Below are 25,499 nucleotides of genomic sequence, written 5' to 3'. Positions count from 1 at the left end.
GATAATCAAATTCAAGGCGCTGCTATACCATCAACATGTTAATGTAACTCCGCTTTACCACCCTCTTCAATTCCCACACTCTCATTTAGAACTGTATCCAGTGAAGGGAATATTCTACTTAATAGACTAGAATGCAAGTGTAAAGAACAAAATTAGGGGCTAAACTGCAGACATGTTAATGTCTTAGGGAAATGTTATTGCAGAGAAACCTGTTAGTGCTACCCAGGAAAGGTGAGGGAAGAGTACATATGGAGGGATTCGTTTTAAGTTCTGAATCTTGCCAGAATCAGGTCTCTTGCAGTCAAAGTTTTATATGGGCCTGTTTATTTGATGTTACATCTTTTTTCCACTTTGACCTTAGAAACAGAAGCTTTTAAATAAATTAAAAGGTGACATCTTGGATGATGGTGGAGTAGGCAGCCCTAGCAATTGGTCCTGCCACCAAAACCACTGCTGAGTTGGGAAGTACTATTAGAATTAATTAGTTCAGAGGTTTGAAGCTTAGTTGACCACTGGGAGAGTAAAGAGCGGTTGGATGCTGGATGAAGAAAGAGCCTGGTATGTTTTTGCATGTCAGCTACCACCCACCACGCTCCAGGTTTATGATAGTGTAATGACACACAATGTACTAGTGCGGCTTGCTGGTTTGAAGGTGACTTATGAGGGTCCCTTTCCCTAATAATCGGATTGTATTTTGAATGTTCCAGAAAGAGCACTGGGGGATACCTGCCCCCGCTCCCCTCAATAGAATTTGGCCATTTTCCAATTTCAATACATGGGATTAAAGTGATTTCCAAGTGGCATCCAGACCAATAAAATAAAATTGACACAGAAATTAATTTGTTCCCTTTTATTTTTACATTCAGGAATATAAGATAATGTCTACCAGATTAGTAACTGACCATGGCAGCAGAGAGGCATGAGTGACCCACCACAGGGATCGACTTTAACACCCCCTGCTATTGACTCATGTTTGACTCACAGTAATCTTCCACGACACAGGAAAACTTCCCCAGAGGGTTTTCAGGGCTGTACATTTTTGTGAAAACAGACTGTATCAACTTTCTCCATAGACCTGGTGGTGACTTTGAACTGCCCACATTTTGATGGCATTCAAATGTTTTAGCCTTAAACCCATTCCTTGAGCGGAGTTGGGGATTATTTCCTGGGTGGTTACAATGCAACATTTAAAAATGTTCGCTTTCTTTTTGATTGAGGTTTTCCTACAGTTTGTTTGCTTTTTGTATGATTTTCTATATGTGAAATCGGGATGGGTAGATCTGTGGAGACAGTAACTGGATTGATCATTGCTTAAAGGCATGACAGAGAAAGATGGGGAGAGATGGGTAGGAGAAGAACATTTTTCTGAAATTGATTGTGGTGCTGACTGCACACGTTTTCTTAATATGATGGAACAATGAAATTGTGTGATCTATGACATTGATGCCAATGAAATTATTTTTTTAAATAAAAAATGACAAAAGCTTGCAAAGAAGCTCATTCAAAGAAAAACTAAGAAAACAAAAGGAAGGAGAGCATAAACAAACCATCTATGAAAAAAATGAGATGTGGGACTAACTAGATAAAAACTGCAAATGTCTTCAATATACTCAAATGGTTTAAGGAAAACAAAGACTAAAAGATATCACAGGAATAACATGAACAAGTATCCATATCAATAAAAAGTAATTATAAAGAGGAGCCAAATAGAAATTCTAGAGCTGAAAATATAATACTGCATATGAAAACTCACTAAAGAAGTTGAACAGGAGATATGTGCAAGAAGAAGAAAAATATAAGTAACGTTGAAGACAGATCATTTGAAAGTGCCTGGGAAACAGAAAATAAAATGAAATAAAATTCTAAGGGATGTGTAAGATGGCGTTCAAGTGCAGCAATATATGCACCCGGGGAGTCCTTGGATGAAGAGGGATAGAGAATACTTGAAGAAATAACAGGGGACATTTTTCTCAGTTTTTAAGAAACTTGAATGTTTACATACAAGAAGTTCAACAAATGACAAACAGGATAATTTTAGAGATCTACAGTGAGGCGCATTATAAATTTTTAAAATGCAAATCAGTAAAGTGTAAAGATCAAAAGACATGGTGCATTCAGCATATCTGCTGCTCAACATCTCTTAGAGTATTGGCAATCACAGGGCTTACTCTGAGGACTAAGGCATGCCGGACACAGCCATAGTATTTACCTTTAGAAAATCTATTTATTTTATGTATTATCATTTAATAATTAAATCATTTTATTGGAGTCTTGTACAACTCTTATCACAATCCACACATACATCCACTGTGTCAAGTACTTTTTGTATACTTGTGAAAGTTGGACATGGATAAAGGAAGACCAAAGAATGACCAATGTCTTTGAATTGTGGTGCTGGGGAAAAAAATATTGAAGAGCACTTTGGATTGCCAAAAGGATAAGCAAATCTGTCTTGGAAGAAGTACAGTCAGAGCACTACTTAGAGGTAAGAATGGCGAGCCTCTGTCTTACATAACTTGGATATGGCAGCAGAGATGGGTCCTTGGGGAAGGACTTCCTGTGTGGTAAAGTAGAGGGGCCATGAAAAAGAGGATGGTCCTCAAAGAGATGGATTGACAAAGTGGCTGCAACAAGAGGCTCAAGCACAGGTACAATTGTGAGAATAGTGTAAATTTGGAGAATGCTTCATTGGGCTGTACAGGCGGTCCCTCTGGATCAGACACAACTCAACGGCCCTGGCAACAATTGAAGATAAATTGGTATGCAAAGTAGACAGATATAAATATAGAATGTTACATTGAATCTCCATAATAACAAAAAGAAAAATAACTAAGACATTAATGCACCAAACAAAATAATTTCAAATAAATGAAGCAAATGTTGACATAGTTGAAGGGAGAAATAGAAGGTTTTACAGTAATGGTTGGAGACTTCAGTACTCCACTTTCAATAATGAATAAAATATCATTATAGAATTTCAATAAGGAATTAGAAACCCTGAACATTTTAAAATGACAAAATCTAAGCGGAATAGACAGAGCCTGTACTCAACAACAGCAGACTAATCATCCTCTTTTAGTGCACATCATTTTTATGCATAAGGAATTATCAATATATTTTTAAAATTTGAAAATGTGCAAAATATCTTATCTGATTATAAAGAAAGAAATCAATAACATGAGGACAATTTGAAAATGCATACTAATTAGACAACATAACATACTCTTAAACATCTGAGAAGTCAAAGGACTCACTAGGGAAATTAGAAACTATTTTGAAATGAATAAAACCAAAAGCACAACACATTAAAACTTATGGCATATAGAAAAGCAATAAAAGTAGAAATACTGCTCCACCCGGTACTCACTTATGGACATAGTTAGTTTCTAAAGATCCTGTCCTGATAAAAAAATTGGCATATGTGAAAATTTAGGATGACTACCTCATCTCATTCCCTAACGTGCACCCAGATTATCCCATTGAATTCCTGCTGAGGTCAATTGCCACTACTGCCTGCCTGAGGTAACCTCAGGAGAGATTTGTCCCCACTGCTACCTTCAAAGGAGAAAGGTCCAGTCATCCAGACTCCCAAATTGTGCAGCCCTTCCCTTCCTGAGTACCCCTTCTCTCTCCTGCCCTTACTGTATTTTAAGGATGAGTAGTCAAAACTCATCTCATGAAATCAAAATATCCTTGGTGATTTTCTGAGGACTGGGGACTCCCTGCCCAAGGCAGGAGGGCCTGGGTGCCATGGGGGTGGGGCTGCGGGTGGGATTTGCATGCTTTCCACTGGGTCCCATGAGTAGCTCCTTCCTAAGCATGACCAAGCACCCCTGAAACACCCTGTCCCATCCACAACTGACTAAGGAAAACTAGAACATCTCAACAGATTTATAAAACCTAGATTGAATCAGAAATCACAAATCTTTCCAGAAAAAAAAAAGTCAGATTAGAATGCTTCACTGGTGAATTTGAAAAAATAAAGACTTAACTCTAATGATACTCAAGCTATTATGAAAGGTAAATGATGAGGAAGTACTTCCAAATATTTTCCATTTGGCCTGAATTACTCTAACACTCCAAGTAGATAATGATACTACAGATTAAAATGAAATAAAATGAAGAAACTCCAGAACAACATCTTTGTGAATAGGCACAAAAATTATAAAAGCAAACTAATGAATAGAATGTAACAACACATTAACAGAATTATATTGCTATTACCAAGTGTTATTTACCCCAGAAATTCAAGGATAGCTCAACATGAGAACAAACAATTTATATAATATACTCTATTAGTAGCATGAAGGAAAAAATATCTTAAAATAGAGAAAATGTCTAAAAAATTCCGAAACCTTTTCAAGATGAACACACTCAGAAATTTGGAAATAAAAGAAAACAGCTCTAACAAAAAAAAGGGGCATTTATGAAATCCCACAGCTAACAGCACACTCAAGATGAAAGAATGAAGATGTCAATACTGAATTGAGGAGCGAAACAAGAATGTACACTTTCACCACTTTTATTAAACTACTGGAGAGTCTAGACTGGGAAATTACTCAAGGCAAAATTATTTGTAGGCATTCAAATTTAAAAAAAATAAATCTTTGTTAGCAGATTGCAGAATGACATATTGAAATGCCAAAGAACACACACGTGCGTGCGCACATAAACACACACACGTGTGTGCACACATAAACAAACACACATGTGTGTGCGCACATAAACACACACGCGCGTGTGCACACATAAACAAACACACACGTGTGCGCACATAAACAAGCACACATGCACAAGCACTTCTGTCAGCTAATAAACAAACTCAGCAAAATTGTAGATTGAGACAACACACAAAAATTATTCAATGAAGACCTCAAATTAAAAAAAATTCTAGTAGCATAAAAAATACATAGGAGTAAATTTAGCCAAGGGAATTAAAAATGTGAATATTGAATATTACAACACTTAGTTTAAATAGGCCTAATTGATTGGAGGAATCCTTAGGTGCAAACTGTTAACCCACAATACATTCAGAGGTAAACATAGAAGTTCAATTCCACTCAAAGGTGTCTTGGGAAAAAGGCTATTTTCATTGAATTAAAAAAGCACTAATATTGTTAAATTAATATTGCCAAAATAAATTAATATTATTAAAATAACTTATATGTTAAAATGTCCTCAGAGCAATCTATAGGCTAGTACAATACCTATCAAAATTCTAATGGCCTTCATTGTATAAATGGAAATGCTAAATTCATATGAAATTGTAAGGAATTCAAATAGCAAAACAATTTGGGGGGGAATAAAGAAATTTCTAAGATTCAGTTTCTTATTTCATAACTTCCTAAAAAGCTATAATAATTAATAGTGTGCTGTATTGGATTACCTATAAGTTTATGGTTAATTGATTTTTGATAAGACTATTAAAGGAAGAATAATCTCTTCAATAAATGGTACTGGAATAACAAGACAAATTCATGAAAATAATTGAGTTAGACTCCTCTTTCATTCCCTATATAAAATTAATTAAAAACAACCAAAATTAATTAAAAGTAACAACCTAAAATGAGAGCTAAAACTTTAATGTCTTAGAATAAAATATGGGAGTAAATTTCATGACCCTAGATTTAGCAATAGACTGTTAGGATCCCAAAAGAATGAACACTACGAGAGAAGGAGTAAAGGATAAACTGAATTTGACACAATCTAAGCTTCTGGTCATCAAGCAGGAAGCCCTGCCTGGTGGCATGGTGGTTATGACCTCGGCTGCCATCCAGGAAGTCTGCAATCAGAAACTAACAACCGCTCTGTAGGAGAAAGACAGAGTTTTCTTCTCCGATAAAGGGTTAACCCTCTTGGGAACTCACAGGAACAATTCTACCCTGTCCTATAGGGGCGCTGTAAGTCAGTCAACATCAACTTGATGACAGTAAGTTTGGTTTTTTGGTTTATTCATCAAAGGACATTATTATTTTTAATGAAAAAAGACAACCTACACAATAGGATAAACTTGCTCTAAATTATCAGACAACATCTGGAATATACAAAGAACTCTTACAACTCCACAACAAAAAAGCAAATAACCCAATTAATAAATGAGCAATTGTCTCAAATGACATTTCTCCAAAGAAACGGACAACAAGTAGGTGAACACATGTTCAACATTACTGGTAATTACATAAATGGAAATTAAAAAGAGTAAGTACCACTTCACGGTCACCAGGATGACGCTGATCAATATGTAAAGGCAAATTACCATAAAAAGAAAACCAAGTACAACAGCTGATAAAATCCTTGTACCTTGCTGACCAGACTGTAAATGATGCAGCCACTGTGGAAAATAGTTTGGGAGGTCCTCCACTTGTTAGCATTTAATTATCATACGGCTTAGTGATTTCAGACCTACATATTTACCCGAGAGCAATAAAATGTATATTAAATAGAAACTGCATAAGTGTCCATTGCAAAAATATGCACAGCTAAAAAGTAGAAACGGGACCAAAATCCACCAGTGGCTGAGAAGATGGAAAGATTATAGTGTATGAATAAAACAGAATATTATTCAGTGATAAAAGTGAACAGAATTACCATGCATGATATAACATGAATGAATCTTGCAAACATTATTCTGAGACAAAAAGCCAGTCACAAAAGGAAAAATATTGTATAATTCCACCACTTATATAAAATTTCTTCTGGCTATTGAGGAGGACTTGAAGAAGGATAAAAGAAAGATATAACGTGTAGGAGAGGGTAAGTTTCTGTGAATGGTGAATAATAGATTTGAGAGGAAGTGATAATTGTATCTAGATGTGTATTGGACCCCCAAACAGGAGGTGATTGGCATGCATAAAAAATAGCTGGCTCGGATCTAAGCAAAACTTTATTTTTAAATGAAACTATAAGTGAGGCATGAATCTTCATTGCCACTACAAAGAAGCAATCCAAATGCTCGTCAAAATGTAAGTGCTCATAATATAGAATAAGCAAGGGTCAGGACTTTTTATTAGCTTGTGCTAAGAACTGATTGTTAAAAATGTTTGTCAAGAATATGTATGCACCTTGTTGTAGGTAGAACATACTTTGGTCAACATGAGGTGAGGAAATAACTGATAATAGTAAGTAAGCATGAAACCCTGCCATTATCTCATAATTCTGTAACCTCAATGAGCTGGAATCCAGTTAACTACGCCATCATCTAATTTACTGAATCCCTCAAAGCAGATTTTATTTATTCACGGAAACCTTTGCCCCATGCCTGCTGAACTTTCCATTAGTCTAGAAAGGTATAGCCCAGTTTCTTAAGAGAAGGTGCCAGACATGCAGAAAACATGAGTTAATTGATATGAAGCCTGCTAATGAATTGGCTTGCTGTTGTCAAGGAGAATGTCTTAGTCAACTATGTTCCAGGGAGTTACAGATTAAGATTTAGATCCGGTTAAAGATGAATGTTTTTTAAAAGTTTTGAGTTGGCAACATCTTGCAACTTATTTATTTATTGGTGATGTCCTTTTCCTATATTCATCCTTGGTGTCTGAATCCTAATAAAAACCTTACTATTCTTCTATCTGCAAAATTCCCAATTGCGACATCCTACCAGAACATTGAAATAGCTCTAGTTTTCTGAATCTTTTTTCCACTAAAAAACCAAAATCCCTTGTTTTTACTTATAAAAGTGTCCTTGAGTTGCTTCAATAGGACATTAAGTGACATTCAACATGGGACAAGATGAATGTAACTGCAGCCTTCATGATAAGAAGGGTTTGGGTTAATGGTACCAGGCTGGGTCATTTTGGGGGTCCTCTATTTCCATAGTACATTTGAGAGTTACAGCAAGGTAACTATTCCTAAGGCCCGAGGATTGTTTTTGTTTTTATTTTTCTCCCTGAGTTTGTATTATGGAACTTGTTACCTAGCTGGCTGTTTATCTCCTTTTTGTTCACATGTGAATTTGGATCTACTGCCAAGACCTTGGTTCAGGTTTGTACCTTGTCCATTGTCTAGGAAACTCTGAGTCTTGGGAGCCACAAAACCATGGGCCTGGGCTTGAGTAGATCAAAGCATGTCGAGTATCTGATCACCACCTGACAGGCAGTCAGCTAAGGATAAACTGGTACAAGAGATGGAATCAAAACTTCAGCTACCTGCCAGTTTCAAGGCGAATACGAATACGACCGAAGCATACTGTCCCAATGCCGTCGCAATTCTTTCCAGGAATTGTCTCTGAGAAACCAAAAGCAATCTCACGTTTGGATGTTTTTCTGTACATGGTTTATTTTGTCTGACAGTTTGGTACTCAGTGACCACTTAGATAATCTTTTAAATTGTATCCTAATTAACAAAATAAAGCTTGGAGCGGAAGCCATCACCATGTTCCTACTCCTGTCTTTTTAAGTCCATCATCATACAAGGGAGGAGGGTAATTTCCAATTGGGAAAAAAGTAAGTATATAGATCTCTAGTCAGCCAGTTGTTCGTAGTTAGACAGTTTTGGAGGTGACGGGTGGAGAAAGAAGGAAACATACTTCGAGTGAGAAACTGACCCGCCAAACAACCCCAAAGGAGTTGATGCAGGCTGAGAAAACAGCAACACTACTGATGTTCAAGTCGGGAAAGCTCTATGAAAGGACTCGTGATGGGAACTCGGTCAAGTGTCCCCACAACTTGCCTCTGCTTTGATTAATTTCTGTAGTTTCACTTTCAATAAAACTCTCCTATACTTTTCTGCAGACTGTGTTTCTTGGAGGAATTCACAGATGAGAACAAGCCTGGGACTCCACTATAACCGATTTGGTCCCGGGACTTGGATTACTTCTCTCAACTCGGTTTGAAGTCCTCATCATTTAGGCTAGGAACAACTCAAAACCAAACTCACTGCAACCGAGTCAGTGCTGACTCATAGTGATCATCCTTTGGGTTTCCAAGACTTTAATTGTTTAAAGGAGTAGAAAACCCATGCTTTCTCTCTCAGAGCCACTGGTGGTTTCAAACCAACAACCCTGAAGACCACAGCCCAATGCCTAACCACTATACCACTTGGGCACTTAGGGTGGAGTACTTAGAGAAAATCTTTTTCTTTGCTATCCCGGCACTATAACCTCTGACCTGCAATTCCCCTTAATTTATTTACTACTCTTTCCTACTTTTCACATGTGCCAGCAGGAGCGTGCATGTTTCCCGCAATCCTTCTCAAACATACCCAACATCCAGGAGCCCCTTGTACCTACCAGTGGCCAGTAGGGGTACAGCAACCACACTATCCATGGTACTAGACCCAGTGCACTCAGCTAGGGGCCCACTGTATACACAGCCATTACCAAGGAGGACACATGGGGACTAGGAGCCTGGGATTAGGATGATCACGTGACCAACAAGCCAGTGGGGGCTTTTGGTCTGGGTTTCCTCTCAGGTCAACCATCCAAGTTTGCATTTCTGTCTAAAGTCCATGGGCCCAAGGGCCCCAAACTATAGTCTGGAAAAGGATCCTGGTTCCCCAACTGTGTATATGGCCCTACTGTACCCTAAATCCACTGCCCCTCATGGGTGCACTTGTCAGGCTGAGCAGGCCAGTCAATTCTTGGGAAACTAGGAATGGGCAGCTCCCAGGATAGAGAAACCAGACCAAATTAGACAGTGGCCCACCCTGCTGCAAAGGCTGCTGTCCACCAAAGTCCCGGGCTGTGACTCAGCCCACACTGAACCCGATCCTCTCAAATACAAGGACTTTGCTCAGCTCACTGGACCAGAGCCGTCAGTTCCCACCTTGAACACCCATGTATGGGTGTTCTTGACAGAGCCCATGGCAGGTACTGCAGGGTGGGCAGCATGAAGGCAGTGTGAAATATAGCCACTCTCGGGCACCTATTTTGCAGTGAAGGCCAACCATGATCTGAACTCACCCGAAGTTGCCAATGTTACAGCCCCAATGAGCCCGAGGTCAGTGTCTGTAGGAGCTAGTGCAGGATCAGTTTGAGGACCCTCCCTGTATGCATGCTGCCTGTACGCTTTCCAAACTCCTTTGAACCCGATCCTTTCCTTTGAGTTTTTATATATTCCTTGGAAACAAAATGTGTGCATCTTCCCCTGCAAAGAAGAACCAGATAGAGGCAACCATCTTCTAACTTAATTTTCCTTTCTAGTTAAGAGTCTATGGCTTGTATTTCTCTCTAACAGGAGTAGAGAAGGCACCCACTCCATTAGCAGGGGTGCTTTAGGTTAAATAGGCTATATGGTAAGGCTAGCTCATTCTGTAAACCTCAGGGGTACTTACTGGAGCACCCAGACAGAACTTCCACATGCTTCCTTCAGGAGCTGGAGAAGGAGAAAGAGATGTGGGGAGAAAGGTCAACCCCCCAAAACTAATCATGGGTTCAGTAAGCACAATTGTACGGTTAAGATATATAAAGATTATAATAAAGTCATAGAGAGCATGAGAGATTGAAAGAATGGAGTCAGACACATTTCATGGTAGCATGCTCACCTCCTGGATGGCCATTATGTTACCAGCCAGGTCCCTGCACAGCCTGGTTCAGTGCAGGGGAGTGAGGTGCGGTGCATCGATTCTCCCCCAAATATATGCCAAACTTAGCTGCTTGCAACACGTGGCAGATGACTTGATGATCAACCCTCTCTGAGGGTTATCATCCATCCAGAGCAAGTAGTCACCACTCTGTACCCCACAACAAATAGGGCTCATTCCTTCTGATAAGGATAATAGAAGGTTCTTTTCCTATAGGAGAAACCAGGTAAGTCAAGCCCACTCAAGGGTGATTAAAGTTAGGCTGCCATCATGAATCTAGGGTCCACCCATGTATACCTCTAGTTTCAACTCTTCATATCATGAAAAATCCCCCCCCCCAAATGGTGCCCAATGTAGGGCACGAACCCACGACCCCGAGATTAAGAGGCTCTACTGACCTGTGATGATTTGTTAGGGGTTCTCTCCCCACACAAATGGTACCCATTGTGTGGCATTAGCAAAAGAACTCTTTTGAGGTATTGTACAGTGAATTGGAAAACTGTGTGAAGTGAGCATCTTGTGTGGGGATTGGCAGATGAGTAGTGGAAATAGTGAATGAGTATTTTAAAGAGGACAATGGGGGTAAGGCAAAAGTAAACCTGAAACTTATTGTATTATGCTCATCTACTTAATGAGAATACAGGGTGTGAAAGTAACGAAGAAAAAGATGCAATGTTTTCTAAAAGTTGTAAAAAGGTATAATCCATGGTTTCCAGAGGAAGGAATTTGCAATCTAGAGACCTGGGAGGAGGTCATTGTAAACTTAAAGAAAGCACACAGAGATGGGAGAATATCTCTGTGGAGACATGGTCTCGGTGGGTTCAAGTTAAGATGGTCTTAGTACCTCTAGAAAAGCAAGCTAAAGTCTCTTTGAATGAGCATTCATTAGGTGATGAAACTTTAGGAAAAAATGAAGAAGCAGCGATTGGGTTATTATCTGAAGGCTCTGATTATAAACAAAACCTCATGGCCAAAGCCTTTATGCCCTTGGGGGACAGCAGCCTCCAAAGGTTTCAAGGTGAGCATTCTACCATAAAAAGTGTCTGACTCCACTTTTTCCATCTCTCTGCTATCTCTCATGCTTTCTATGATTTTATTATAATCTTTATGCATCTTAACCATACAATTGCACCTATCAAACCCGCAATTAGTTGTGGGGGCCTGGCCTTTTCCCTCACAAACAGGGATTCCTGATCTTTCCCATTCTCTTCTTTTATATCTTCCAGATGGGCAAGTAAACCTCTACACTGAGATTCACTCTTGGGATGCTTCATCCAGAATTGTGACGTTTGATTCCCAACCCTGGAAAAAAAGACAACTAGTGTTTTTTGGGTAATACAGCCTGGCCACAATATAAACTAGGAGATGGGGACATCCCCCACCCCCACCCCATGGAAGCCTCATCTCTATGAGCATCTTATAATTAGACTTATTTTGTCAAAGAGAAAATGCCGACTCTGGTAAAACTTGTAAACTCGACCCAGCCATGCTGGTGGGAATAAGCAGAAAGCCCTAAATAATGAAAAGCCAGGGAAAATTAAACCATGTAGAACCTCTAGGGGAGTGATACCCAAACAAAGAACATTCAATATTCAGCAACATCCCATTCCCCCACCCAGTTTAGTTCTCCTTGTATACTGACCCTCTAGCAAGTATCCAAGCCTTTCTGTGTGATGTTCCCTTTAGGAAATTAGTGGGCCTTGTAACTAGTCAGGGTACAAGTCCCTTCTCCATGCAAGATCTAAGTAGAATGAAATCTGAGTTGGGGAACCCCAACATGTATATTAAAATCTTTAGAAATCTTACTTTGGACTTTGAATTTAGGAAGGATATCACAATTATTTGCAATAATACTTTCTCACATGGGGACAGACTACATGTTACAGAAGGTTCACTGAAGAAATGCATATACAGAACTCTAAAGCAAACCCGTGGGTCTTACAGCTGTTATAGGGAGAGATTCTAACTGGACCTGTAATGCTCCTAAAGGCCTATAGAATTCAACCAGCCAATTACATAAAGCTGATCAAAAAAACAATTGACTAAGGGATACAAGAGAATCCCACCACCTTTCAGAGCATTTTTTAAAAAGCTTTTTTACAACAACCAACCTGGACCTCACCTCACCTGAGGGAGAATTGGTCAGAGGCAGCTAACCCCTCCCTGATAACAGGAGGGAGCTACAAAAGAGGAGGCCAGCCCAGGAATATACCATAGTGATGTTGTAAAATTGGCCTCCTAAGTTCTTTGTTATCAAGGCCATGAAGGGGAAGAGAAACATCAAGAGAAAAAGAAAAGAAGAGGGGGAAAGGGTATTAATAAGTCAGGAGTGATTGAGCAAAATGTTCAAGTGTTAAAAACCATGGCCAAGGAAATCAAAAGTTACCACTGGGGCAATGCAGCACCCACCTCCCTGTTCCCAAACACCATTATGTCCTGGGTCATGCCCCTGGTAGGACCCCTGGTAATAATTTACTTGCTGTTACTTTTAACCCCTTGTCCTTTTAAGTTCTCTCAAGGATGAATGAAAGACATATCTAATCTAATGCTAATGAACTCTACCCTACTAATGCTGGTCCAGACCATTCCAGCCCTTAGCCCTATCCTGTTGCCCTGTATCACCAGGAAGTAGTCTGATCATATTTTGCTGCCCCTTTATCACTAAAAAATCTGGAATGTTTGGACTAAGTTGAAGCAGGTCAGGGCCTGTGCCAAAGGTCAGCAGCAGATGGTGCCAGATAAGATAACCAGTGAAACCAGATGCTCTGGGTTCAAAGAAAGCAGCAAGGAGTTGACAATTAATTCTCGGAGTTTCCAGATGCTAATTGCCATATTTGCCATACATTCTTCACCACCCCTTAAGAACTTGCCCCAGCTGCTGAGCACGACTTCCCTGACCTGTAGGCCTAGGTCACGGAACCTCATCTAGGAGCTTCCCTCCTAATAAAGCTATTTCAGTTTCTGCTTTCCCTTGTCCTATCAATTTTGTCTGTCCATCTCCCTGTATCTCAGTTTCACCTTTAGGTAAGGCAGATTCAAATGATGGTGGCCTACAGACAGCCGGCCCACTTTAGTAAGCTGTTCCAACTCACACCACAAACTGTCACGCTTGAGGGAAGAAGTTCCCAGTAAGAAACAGACAGTCACCACTCCATGCTCCATTCGTAAAAAGCTTGGCCATTGGAAGAGGGACAGCCTTTCCACCTTTGATATTTATTGTGAATTTTGGTCTTGCCTTGCTGCTGTTCAGTTCCAAATGGTCATGAGAATTGGACACTAGAACATCCTCACAGTAATGAACCTGGCTCCAAAACAAGTGTTGAGTAATGTGAGGCCCTTGATGCTACTGGGTGTCAATTCTGACCCCAGTGACTGGGTTACCCCAACCCTGAACAGACAGCAAGAGAACCGGACCAAAATACATCCCCGTCCCAGATCAGAAGAAAATAGTCCCCGAAGAAAGATCACTTTCTCAATTCCTGAAATCAATTTTGGTCCCAAACTATTGAGTGGAGAAATGTGAGGTAGTTAGATAGTTTGGAACAGGGGAGGTAGAAAAGAGAACCCAGTATTGAACTAAGCCAAAAAAAAAAAAAACCCAAAGAATTTGACTTATTCGTTCTTAGCAAGCAGCACCCCTGAAGGAACAAAGCAAGAAACGGGACTATAAAAAAGAAAGCTACTAGGCTGGTGGACTCAGACTTCTCCCTTGAGCTGCCCCCTTGAACTTCTGTCAGATGCACTAAAACAATCCTATGCTTTACGGCATTCTGGGTCTCTTAGTCAAACAATTACTCCCGACAAGAGTGAGAACCAAGGATTGGAAGCAGCCTGTATATGTCTTTACAAGATAACTTAGATTTAGAATCAATGAGGTTTAATATGGTTGTCACAAAAATATTCCAAAGTTTAGGAACTGTATTTATGAGTTATCATCAATTAAATTGACCCTTCTAGTCATAGTATATGCTAATTCTAGACTCTATATACCAGCGACTCTATCCTGTTCTGGAGGGCTTTCTGAACTATACTAGTAGATAGGGATCTGGGTGGGATTAAGACTCAACTTTATAGAGGATATGAATCAAGTCATAGCCTTTGTTTCCTTTGGGACATCTTTAAGACTCTACCTTAATAGAGAGGGTGGCCTTTCGATTTGGGAATGAACATTTCTTCAGAGCTTTGTGGGTTTATGTGGAATGCTACAATACGTCGCAGAACCCAGGCATGTGAGGGGATATAGTCGAGAGAGGGCTTGTGAGGAAATGGAGCACAATGGCATTATGGAAGAGTGGGACACTTGTGACACCCTTAATCCCAAATCCTTGGGACTAGTCTAGTATTAATTCTTCTAAAAGAAAGTTTTACTACAATTTAACTTTGGAAGGCCAAGGTTTCAAATTATTCTTAACATCCTTGAAAAAAAATAAATTAAAATGTCTCTCTACTGGGACACTGGCTTAGGGTTTATGCTCAAGGAAACCACAAACTGAATATAATTAAAATAATTTAGAGTTTCAATAATCAATTTGAGAAAATGAGTTGCAGGGCTTTAAAGAGGGAGAAATTATTCTAAATTGCTTTTCTAAAGGCTCTTATAAAGCATGCAACAACAAGGTTATAAAAGTATAATTTCTTACCTTCACATGGTATTATTAAATTAAATTACAATATTTCTTCAAAGAACTTGCTTTGATTAGTTTAATGATAAATAAGCATTTATATGAATTCAATAGTCCTAATAATGGGCTCAAACATACCAAGGATGATGAGGCTGGAACAGGACCAGGCAGAATTTCATTTTATTATATACATATTATAGAAATATATTTCATTTTATTATATACTTTATATTATATGTATTATCTAGAAGGCCACGATGAATCAGAACTGATTCAATAGCAGCCCCCAATAATAAAATAATCCTAGGAATGCAAAGGAATACATTTATTTCAGTAATAGTTTTGGTGTTAATGATAGCCTTAGAAGAAAATCTTAAAAACAAAAACTTTCATGAAAGACCCAAGCTAGACATTATCTAGAATGTGTTTTGTTCAGGGAAAAAAAGAGGCTGTCCCAGGATTAGAGGGGAAAAGGCATACAAAGAAAACTAGGGTAATCATAGAAGAAATTGGAGGAATGTTAGAATAAAATTGAATGGAGGATTAAGAAAGAAAAACTTAAGGGATTTATCAAAAGAATAAGAAACAGGAAAGAGATTAGTTCTGAAGTGTAGCCTATATAATTAAAATATCTTTTGTCTTTCAAAAATACCTTGTTTAACCTAATAAATGTGAATGAGTTGAGATTATAAATCCCTCTCTTTAACAATAATTCTCCAAAAGGAAAATAGACAAGATCAGGCCTCCATATCCCTCACACACTGAGGCCTAAGGTTAAAGATATTAAATTGATTTACATTATAATTAAAATTTATAAGCTGTTACTTCTGTGTGTCAGAGACAAAGAATATGTGTGTGTGCATTTAGGTGTGGTAATGAGTGTGTTCCTTTTTGCCATTTAAAGAATTGTACTATGGAAAATGCATGACATATACAAGACATTTAAAAGATTTATTACAGACAATTTGATGAAATAAAGCATTTGTTTGTTGGGGCTAAGGGTGTAATGAGTTAATTTGTAAGGATTTTAAAAAACAAAACAAACCATCTTAATGTCAAACATCTGAGTTGAGTGGTCGTAAGGAGCTGCTGTTAAGATAACAAATTTTTATTTAATTACTAGGTTGAAAAGTTAATTTTATTCTTTAAGCAATCTGACTCAAAGCTAAGGTCCAATAGAATAAATTCCTGAGTTAGTAACCAAGTTTCATGACTTTAGAAAAAGTTAAAGTTATTATCTTTAAAGTTTTTAGTACTGAAATCATTGTTCTTTAGTAATCTATAATAAACTCTTTAAAAACTTCATAGAGAGCAAACATTAAAAAATAGTTTTTATTTTATTGAGAAAAAATTACTAAAAAGGTTTATTATATTATACAAATCTAACTCACTGACATTGAATCAATGTCTACCCATAGTGACTCTATAGGACAAGGCGGAATTACTCCTGTGAGTTTCCAAGACGTAAACTCTTTATGGGAGTAGAAAACCCCATCTTTCTCATGCAGAATGTCGGATGGTTTTGAACTGCTGACCTTGCAGTTAGCAGACCAACACATAAATACTGTGCTGTCAGGGCTCCTTTAATGCATTATAGCACACATGCATACATCTTCAAATTGTTGCCGGTAGCAAGAGTCCAGGATTGCCTGTCATCGTTTTAACTGAAGACAGGGACCAGGCTGATTAAAAACAAACAAACAAACAAACAAACAAACAAAAAAACCTCTTAAGTTCATTCTGCAAAAGGAGACAAAAGAAAATAGTGGGGTTTGCTACCTCCAAACTACTTTGAAAAATCAAGCAAGGTATATACCCAAAACTATGTGACGAGATTTGCCATAATCACAAGAAACAATGATCTAAGCACACTTTTCTTCAGGGATTTCCAGACCACCATCTCCCAAGCACCGAATTCCATTGCTTATCTAAATGGGGCACATTTTACGCCTTACTACATATCTTCATGGTCTCTATTACCATCTTCCTGAGTTACAAGAGCATCCATACTGACTAAACCGGAATGGAATTTTGACTGTAAGGAAGGGGGCTGTTGCATTTTGGGTTTCCAACAAACTGAACATTAAATTATGTTACATTTGTCGTATGTTTGACAAACAGCAGGCTGTCACCTTCTTTATCAAATCAAGAAGATGTGACAAACCTTTAAATCTGTAATTTATGTGTCAATAATATTTGAATGATGTTGGAAAATAAGTGCCAAATACTATGTTATAGTATTATTATTTCAATTATTAATTAGGTTGCGACTTCTTTTCCTTTAAATCTAACATTGAGGCAGATAGATTTAACTGGGGAATTAATACAATATACCCACAGAATTTGATGACTATTCAGATAGTTAGGGCCTTTGTAGCCTTAATATATTATTAATATAACCTGGAAATTTAGGATTATGCTCTTTTTAAAAGTAAGAATTTTATACTTAAAACATTTTTAATTAACGCTTCTTTTAAATTAACTTCATTTGACTTGCATTAGAACTTAAATTCTAAGGACCTCATTTTCAGGAGATTATGGATGACAGTGAGAATCCCAAATCTAATTGCACAATCCTTTTGGAAAGTAACCTCCATTGAATTCCTTCTGATCCTTAACTACAGATGAGAACCACCTGGTCATCAGGCAGAGTGCACTGGAAAGTAAATTACCTCCACCCCTCTTCAGCCAGGCCACGGAGAGACAGTCTCCCTTAGGGGCTCCCTTGGGTGTGGTCCTTGATGGGCAGGCCTTGGGGTGCATAGCTCTGAGTCATGTCCAATCCGTTGTGTCCTGACTGCCTTAGTCCAAAGGCCTTGGTCCAATCTTGTAAGCTCTTCTAACCTAAAGCGTGTCCCAATCATGATTCTGTTCCTATTTGTGTAATCCAGCTTGTAACTGTGATGTATTTATCTTCCACCCATCATGAATTTGTAGCAGTTGCCTTTGTCCCATGCCTTATTCAAATAGCATCCTGACTGAATTTCTTAGATGCCATTTTGGCCCCTTGCTAACGGTCCCTCCCAAAGGATGATATATCTTTGTGGTGTCCTTGTTCCATTTACCAATTTATAAATGTTTTCCTTAAACTATAATTGAGATTGTGTAGTTATGCATCCGGTGGGATCTGCATGGTTGGCAGTTCAAAACTGCCAGCACCTCTGAGGGAGAAAACTGGGCTTTCTATTTCTGTAAACAGAAGAGTCTAAGAATGCCTGTAGGGCTTTGCTGTGAGTCAGCATTGACTTGCTGGCAGTGAGTTTTGTACTAAGACAGACTTCACAATATTTTATAATTAATTCATGCCAATTATTTCCCTCTTAAGAGTTATTGTAAGTTAGCAATCATAGACATTTAAAACTACTGTCTACAGATAAATTTTGATTTACTAATTTATTGAAAAACATTTAACCAAACTATTCTAACAAAGTGTACAATGACCCCATATATAATTATTACTCAATGACTCTCCCTTATAGTACTTATATTGGCATCAATATTATTATACCAGCACTATTTAAATATTTATTTTAAAATAGAAGACCCGGTGGTGTCATGATTACCCTTTGTGCCTGCGATCCACAAGGTCAGCGACTTGAAACCACCTGCCCCTGTGTAGGAGGCAGATGAGGCTCTATATCCCTGTGAACAGTGACAGCCTCAGAAGCCTAAGAAAGGGGTGGGGGATCACAGTGAGTCCACACGGCCTCTATGGTGGTGAGTTTGGCTTTTCGGTTATATTAAAATAAAATCCTAATTCAAGACCCTAAAATAACATTTTCATTGGTTAAAGGGATCTTTAGAAGGAAGCATTAGATTTTCAAGAGTTAAACACCCTAGAGGCAAATGCTGGCATATACACAATCCTACATTTGTGGTGACTGATGAATAATTGCTTGAATAGCCATTCAGGCTGAACAAGTGTGAGAAGAGCGGTAATAAACCCACAAAAGTAAATATAGATTAGACCGAGGATATTTGCATCTGCGTATTTACCATTGTTGCAAATACATGTGTGAAAGTTGTGGCACATAGTGGGGGCACAGTTATGAAAACTTCTAAGACATAACCAAACACTTGGAGGTAAAGAGTTGTTGTCTCAGGGAACACTAAGTCAATTGGCATAATATATTTTAGCTACCTATTTTGAAAATTTGTATTAAAATTCATTTGTCTGCTTTAACTCCAACTTCTGCTTTGTTGTAGTGTCTTATTCTTTTTGTACCATGCAATTGTCTCTATGAATAATATTCACTATTATTAATAATACTATCTATTTTACCATTATTATAATCAATATTATCCTGTAGTGTTTTTTTAATTAATCATTTCATTGGAGGCTCATACAACAATGATCACAATCCATCCATTGTGTCAAGCACATTTATACATTTGTTGCCATCATCATTCTCAAAACATTTTTTTCTATTTGAGCCCTTGGTATCAGCGCCTCATTTCCCCCCCCTTATTCCCTCAACCTCCCTCCCTCACAAACCCTTGATAATTTATAAATCATTACTATTTTTCAATACCTTACACTGTCCAATGTCTCCCTTCATCCACTTTTCTGTTGTCTGTCCCCCAGGAAGGGGTTTACCATCCCTAACCCTCCTGTTATCTCTTCTCTCATTATTGGCCCTGAAGAGTATATCTGTCCTGGATTTCCTGTGTTTCCAGCTCTGATCTTTACCAGTGTACATCCTCTGGTCTAGCCAGAAATGTAAGGTAGAATTGGGATCATGATAGTAGGAGGAAGGAAGCATTAAAGAACTAGAAGAAAGTTTTGTTTCATCAGTGCTATACTGCACCATGCCTGGCTCATCTCCTCCCCATGACCCTTCTGTAAGGCTATAGATGGGCTTTGGGTCTCCACTCTGTACTCCCCCTCATTCACAATGATAATTTTTGTTCTTTGATGCCTTATACCTGATCCTGTTGACACCTTGTGATCAGACAGGCTGGTGTGCTTCTTCCATGTGAGTTTTGTTGCTTCTCAGCTAGATGGCCAATTGTTTATCTTCAGGCCTTTAAGACCCTAGAAGCTATCTCTTTTGATAGCTGGGCACCATCAGCTTTCTTCACCACATTTGCTTATACACCTGCTTTGTTTTTAGTGATCATGTTGGGGAAATGATCAGCAGGGAATGTCAGTTTAATAGAACAAAGTGTTCTCACATTGTGGGAGTACTTGAGTAGAGGCCCAATGTCCATTGGCTACATTAATACTAAACCTATAAATATATGTACATAGATCTATTTCCCCATCATATATAAATATATTTACATATGTACATGGCTGTATTTAGACCTCTATAAATGCCCTTTGCCTCCTAGTTCTTTCCTCTATTTCCTTTTATTTTCCTCTTTTCCCACTACCATGCTCAGCCTTCATTTGGGTTTCAGTAATTCCTCTCAGATACATTATTCTTGATCATGATCTACCAGGCCTCCTACACCCTGCTTGCCATCAATTTTATATCACTTGTTACTCCCTTGTCCCTGGGGTGTTTAGCACCTACTTCTTTTCCCCTACCTCCCCATCTCCTATGTCCCCCCAGAACTGTTGGTCCTGATTTTTCTCCTTTAGATTATGTATCCTGCTTATCTTACCTAGATAGACCTGCAGAGATAATAATATGTACAAAAAACAAGACAGAGCAAAACAAAGCAACCAAACAACAACAGCAACAACTACAAACCAATAACAACAACAAAAAAGAAAAGCCTGTAAATAGTTCAAGGTCTATTTGTTGGCCTTTAAGATTAGTTTCCGGACAAGTCTGATAGGGTGCCATGCCCTGGGCCCAAAGTCTATTTTTGGTATTCCCTGGTGATTTCGTTGCTCTGTTGCACGTCCTTAGTGTTTTGTCTTGGTGTAGGGGTCAGATCAGGCACAATTCCTGCACTGTGTCTCCAGTGTTTTCCCCCAAAGCACTATGGGTCAGTGAGGGACATTGAGTCTCATAGTAGGGTCAGCCTATTGTCCTTTCTGTGCTTTGGCTGTTCTGAATGGGATTATCATCTTCAGGGCTAGGTGGGCCAGGATGTGTTCTACTCTCTCTTCATCTCCCTTTATTTGCTCCTGTGTGCTCTGATCAGACCTGACCCTTTCCCTGAGCTGCAGCTTCATTGCTGTCCTCTGGAATGTATTGTTCTGCAGGGCCAGGGAAGTGGTTGTCCACGCAGTTGGGATTGGGGCTGGCACCTTGTCCTGTAGCTTTTTAATAGGTGCTCCTGAGTTGGCTCTGACTCATAGCTGCCCTGTGTGCAGCAGAACTGTCAAACAATGTTCTATTTGTATCACATAATTCCTAGTGTTTGTCCCTAAGAGAGGATCATCTATTCTTTCTTCCTAGTCTGATTTAGTCTGAAAGCTTCATTGAAACCTGTTCATCATGAGTGACCCTGCTAATATTCACAATTCAGTTTTCAAAACATCCAGCATCACAGCAAATTGCCAGCCATCAGAGGACATCAAACTGACAAATGAGTGGGCGCTGTTCTGGAATAGCAAATCAATAGAAATGATTAAAATCTCCCATTTGTGACGGACTCTGGGACTCCTTTAGAATATGGAGAATTAACTGTTTGTGAGAATTCACTAACTGTGAACTGACGTAAAAGGATCAACCAGTCCATTCCTTTTTTAATAGTCAAACAAGGCAAGTATGTTATGTATTCCATATGGATACATTTTGTTTGGTTTGATTTGATTCTGTTTTGTTTTTCATAGTGGATCAATATATAAGGGACTTCAAAAAGTCATGAAAAAATATATATATAAAATGAAAAAAAATAAGCATGGATTTAAAATTTATTTTGTATCAAAATAAACTAGCACTAACTTGTAATAGGAAACCCTGGTGAGACAGTGTGTTACTCCACGAGCACCTAACTGCAAGATCAGCAGTTTGAATCCACGAGCCACTCTACTGGAGGCAGATGGGGCTTTCCACTTCCATGAAGACTTACTGTCTCCAAAGCCCGCAGCAGCAATCTTTTCTTACCAACATGGCCCCTATGGGTTGAAATGGACTCAATGGCATTAATTTTAACTTGTAATAACCTGTCTGAACGGGATCTAGTTTCAGGCACCAAGAAGAAAAAGACATCAGTTTGAAAGAGCCTCTCTCAGAGCAGCATGAATTCTATTAAAATTGAACTAACAACAAACATCAAATCTAAAATAAAGACTGGTAGAAAATGGATAGGAAATGTATAATGAAGATGGGTAGAAGAATAGTGAAGTCATTGATGATTTATGGTATGGGGACAAGTCCTCAGAGGGATCAGCACTTTAGAAATTGATAGCTCATTTTAAGAAGAAATGAGATGATCTTAAAGATGAAGCCTTCCACCAATAAAATGATTTTTGAAAAAGATGAAGCCCTCAGTGGTGGACTATCCACATCATGTTTTGATAAAATGATGAATCTCTACATGCTTTAATTTAAGCAGACCAACAATTAACAGGAAAAAAAACTATAGTCAATACCATCGACATCTCTGTTGTTTCAGCTTGCAAAATTTTGAGTGAAAAATTAAAGTGAAACAAACTTTCCACTCGATAAGTGTCAGAAATGTTGTGCCCAGATCAGCTGCAAACAAAGGCAGAGCTTTCCACGAAAATTTTAAACAAATGGGTTCAGGATCCTGGAGCATTTATTTGAATAATTTTCACAAGAGATGAAAGATGATATAATCCTGAAGACAAAACACAGTCACAAAGCAATGCCTACTGAGAAGTGAAAATAGTTCGGTCAAAGCAGTGGTAGACCAAACCCGACCAGAGCAGCTATTACAGGGATGCTCAACACATTTTACTTGACAACTTTCTGCCAAAAAATGATAACATCTGCTTATGGCGAGAGTGTCTTAAGAAAGTTGGCTAAGTATTAGCAGAAACAGCCTGAGAAAGCTTCGCCTAAAGTCTTCCACCACAATAATACCCCTGCTCAGTCTTGTTATAAAACAAGGAAAATTTTGCAGACGTTGCTAAGGCAAATCATTAGGCATTACCTCTGTGCCAGCAAGTGGGGGGCTGTGGTGTCACCAGTAATACTTACTATCCATGAATAACTACCATCAGAGAAATAAGGAAAAAATATTTCTAAAACAGACCTAGTGGTCTCCTTGTTACATACCACTCCTCTCAAAACTTCCTCCTTTCTGGGATATTTTTAGTAGGTTACCTCAAGGCATCGGATCTAGAATATGCTTATCTCGACATACTTACTTGTAATCATTGCAAGTTTTATAATACCTAAACCCAAACTCCACTGCTACTGAGTCTATCATGACTTGCAGAGACCCTTTATAGGGTTTTGTGGGTGGCAAATCTTTACAGAGAGAGTCTCATCTCTCTACCCCAGAAAAACAGGTGGGTTTAAATGACTGCTTTTGCCATTTGTAACTCAATATCTAACCAACGGCACCGCCAACGCTCCTTAATTGTCAATTTAGAGCTTGTAAATGTCCTTCTCATTGCCACACCAAACCTTGAGACACCTAGTCATGGATAAAGTATGTATTTGAAGAACACTAGTTTTTCCAAGGAAAGTGAATTTCAGTTCTTGGATCAGACCTTTTAAGGAATGCCACATTACTCCTTTATTGTGACCTTGTCTGCAACATTTGCCCTCACCAAAATCCATTCTCCCTAAATCAGCATCCCGTGAAGACTAGGCCCGAAGCACAACTAGGCGAAACTAGATGATGCCTGGTTTCCAATAGTGACAGAGCTGGTGCCTGAAGTCCCAAACTGGCTTCCCTGCCACCCTTAGTGGTAGAGCTGACCTTTGGGATCTTAAACACCCAACACAGTAGCCGCCTTTCAGACATCTTGTCCTTGAAGAAGATGGAAGGTCATTTGTGCTCCCTGGTGGAGGCTTGATCAACAGGTTGAGATAGGATGTATTGTACTCCCAAACGTGAAGTTCTTGGTATAAATAAATTTCTAAACATAACAACAACAAAAGAAAACTCGCCCAGATCCAAACAAAACTTAACTCTGACTCAAGCTGGATATCCTCCTGAAATTTTCATTGCCATTGTGGAAGAGGCAATTTAAGTTCTTATCAAAGTTTACCTGTTCTTAACACAAAAGGAGGAAAGGTTAGGTTTTTGTTTTTATTCTCTTAGCCTGTGCTAGAAAATCTTTTCTAGAAGACAATTGTCAACAGTATTTATGCAACTTGTACTATAGAATAAAAATAAATACTTAGGTCAATGTGAAGTGAGAAAATATATAATGTCCCGGTGTGCAATGGCTGCAAACAGCAAGCCTTCTCAGTAGTGTATACAGCATATTGGTATGTACAGGCTGCCCTAAGGGACCTCAGAGACAACCCTTTGCTGCTTTCCAATGCCGCTCATCTGGCTAATTTCTGCTCTCCCTAAACTAGGCTGCAAACTGGGATGCAAGGGGCTTTTGGGAAACCTCAAGGCCCAGTGGCTAGAGTCCACATTGGCCAGGTTATCATGTCCATCCACACCAAGCTTCAAAACAAGGAGCATGTGATTGAGGCCTTACACATGGCCACGTTCCAGTTCCCTGGGTGCCAGAAGATCCACATCTCTAAGAAGTACGGCTTTACCAAGTTGAATGCTGATGGTTTGAGGATATGGTGGCTGAGAAGTGCCTCATCCTGGATGGTTGTAGGGTCAAATACATCTTTAATCGTGACCCCTCGGATAAGCAGCAACCCTGAATTCATGAAGGCCTTCGTAGCCCTGCTCTGCCTCACTTGTCCACCAAATAAAAACTGAACTTCCTGGGGAAAAAGTAAAAAAAAATGTATAATGTTAAGCAAGGATGAAATCTGGCAATAATCTCATAACTCTGTAACCAAGATGAGGTAAAAGCCAAGGAACCAAGTCTCAATCTAATTTACTGAGCCAAATCAGATTTTATTCACCTCCTGAAACCGTTGTCCCATTTCTGTTGACTCTTTGTAGATCTATAAATGCAAAGTTTGTTACTTTAAGATAAGAGGGAGTGGAAAAGAAACAATAGACACTCCATCATAAGAGTGAATGAGTCAAAGCATGTTTCAAGTGGTTAGAGATAGATGTTATGTTAGAAATAAATATTTTTTAAAAGTTGGTGGCTAGATGACTCAGTATAACTCTTTCCCCGCTCGTCTTGCACCCTTCATTCCCCGAAATCTGATCAAAAGCTCACAGGACTCCCTGGAACTTTGAATCTTTGGGTATCCTACTGGCATGTTAAAATGTCTCTTACTTCATGAAAACCATTATAACACAAAAATCTTTGTGTTTTGCTCTAACGAGTGCTGTCTCAGTGCGAAGTTGTGCATACGCACCACACTGGGGCCATGAGTTTGACTCTAACTGAGG

General features: G+C 38.9%; 1 pseudogene; it reads left to right on the top strand.

The window, feature by feature from the left end:
• The first annotated feature begins 24,370 nt into the window (after window positions 1-24,370).
• Window positions 24,371-24,489, top strand: LOC142423609 (small nucleolar RNA SNORA70; annotated as a pseudogene).
• Window positions 24,490-25,499: the final 1,010 nt, after the last annotated feature.

The sequence above is a fragment of the Tenrec ecaudatus genome, chromosome 12 (genome assembly GCF_050624435.1).
Source record: "Tenrec ecaudatus isolate mTenEca1 chromosome 12, mTenEca1.hap1, whole genome shotgun sequence".
NCBI lineage: Eukaryota > Metazoa > Chordata > Mammalia > Afrosoricida > Tenrecidae > Tenrec > Tenrec ecaudatus.
Note: the sequence above shows the minus strand (reverse complement) of the source record. Positions and strands in the feature narration are given on the sequence as shown.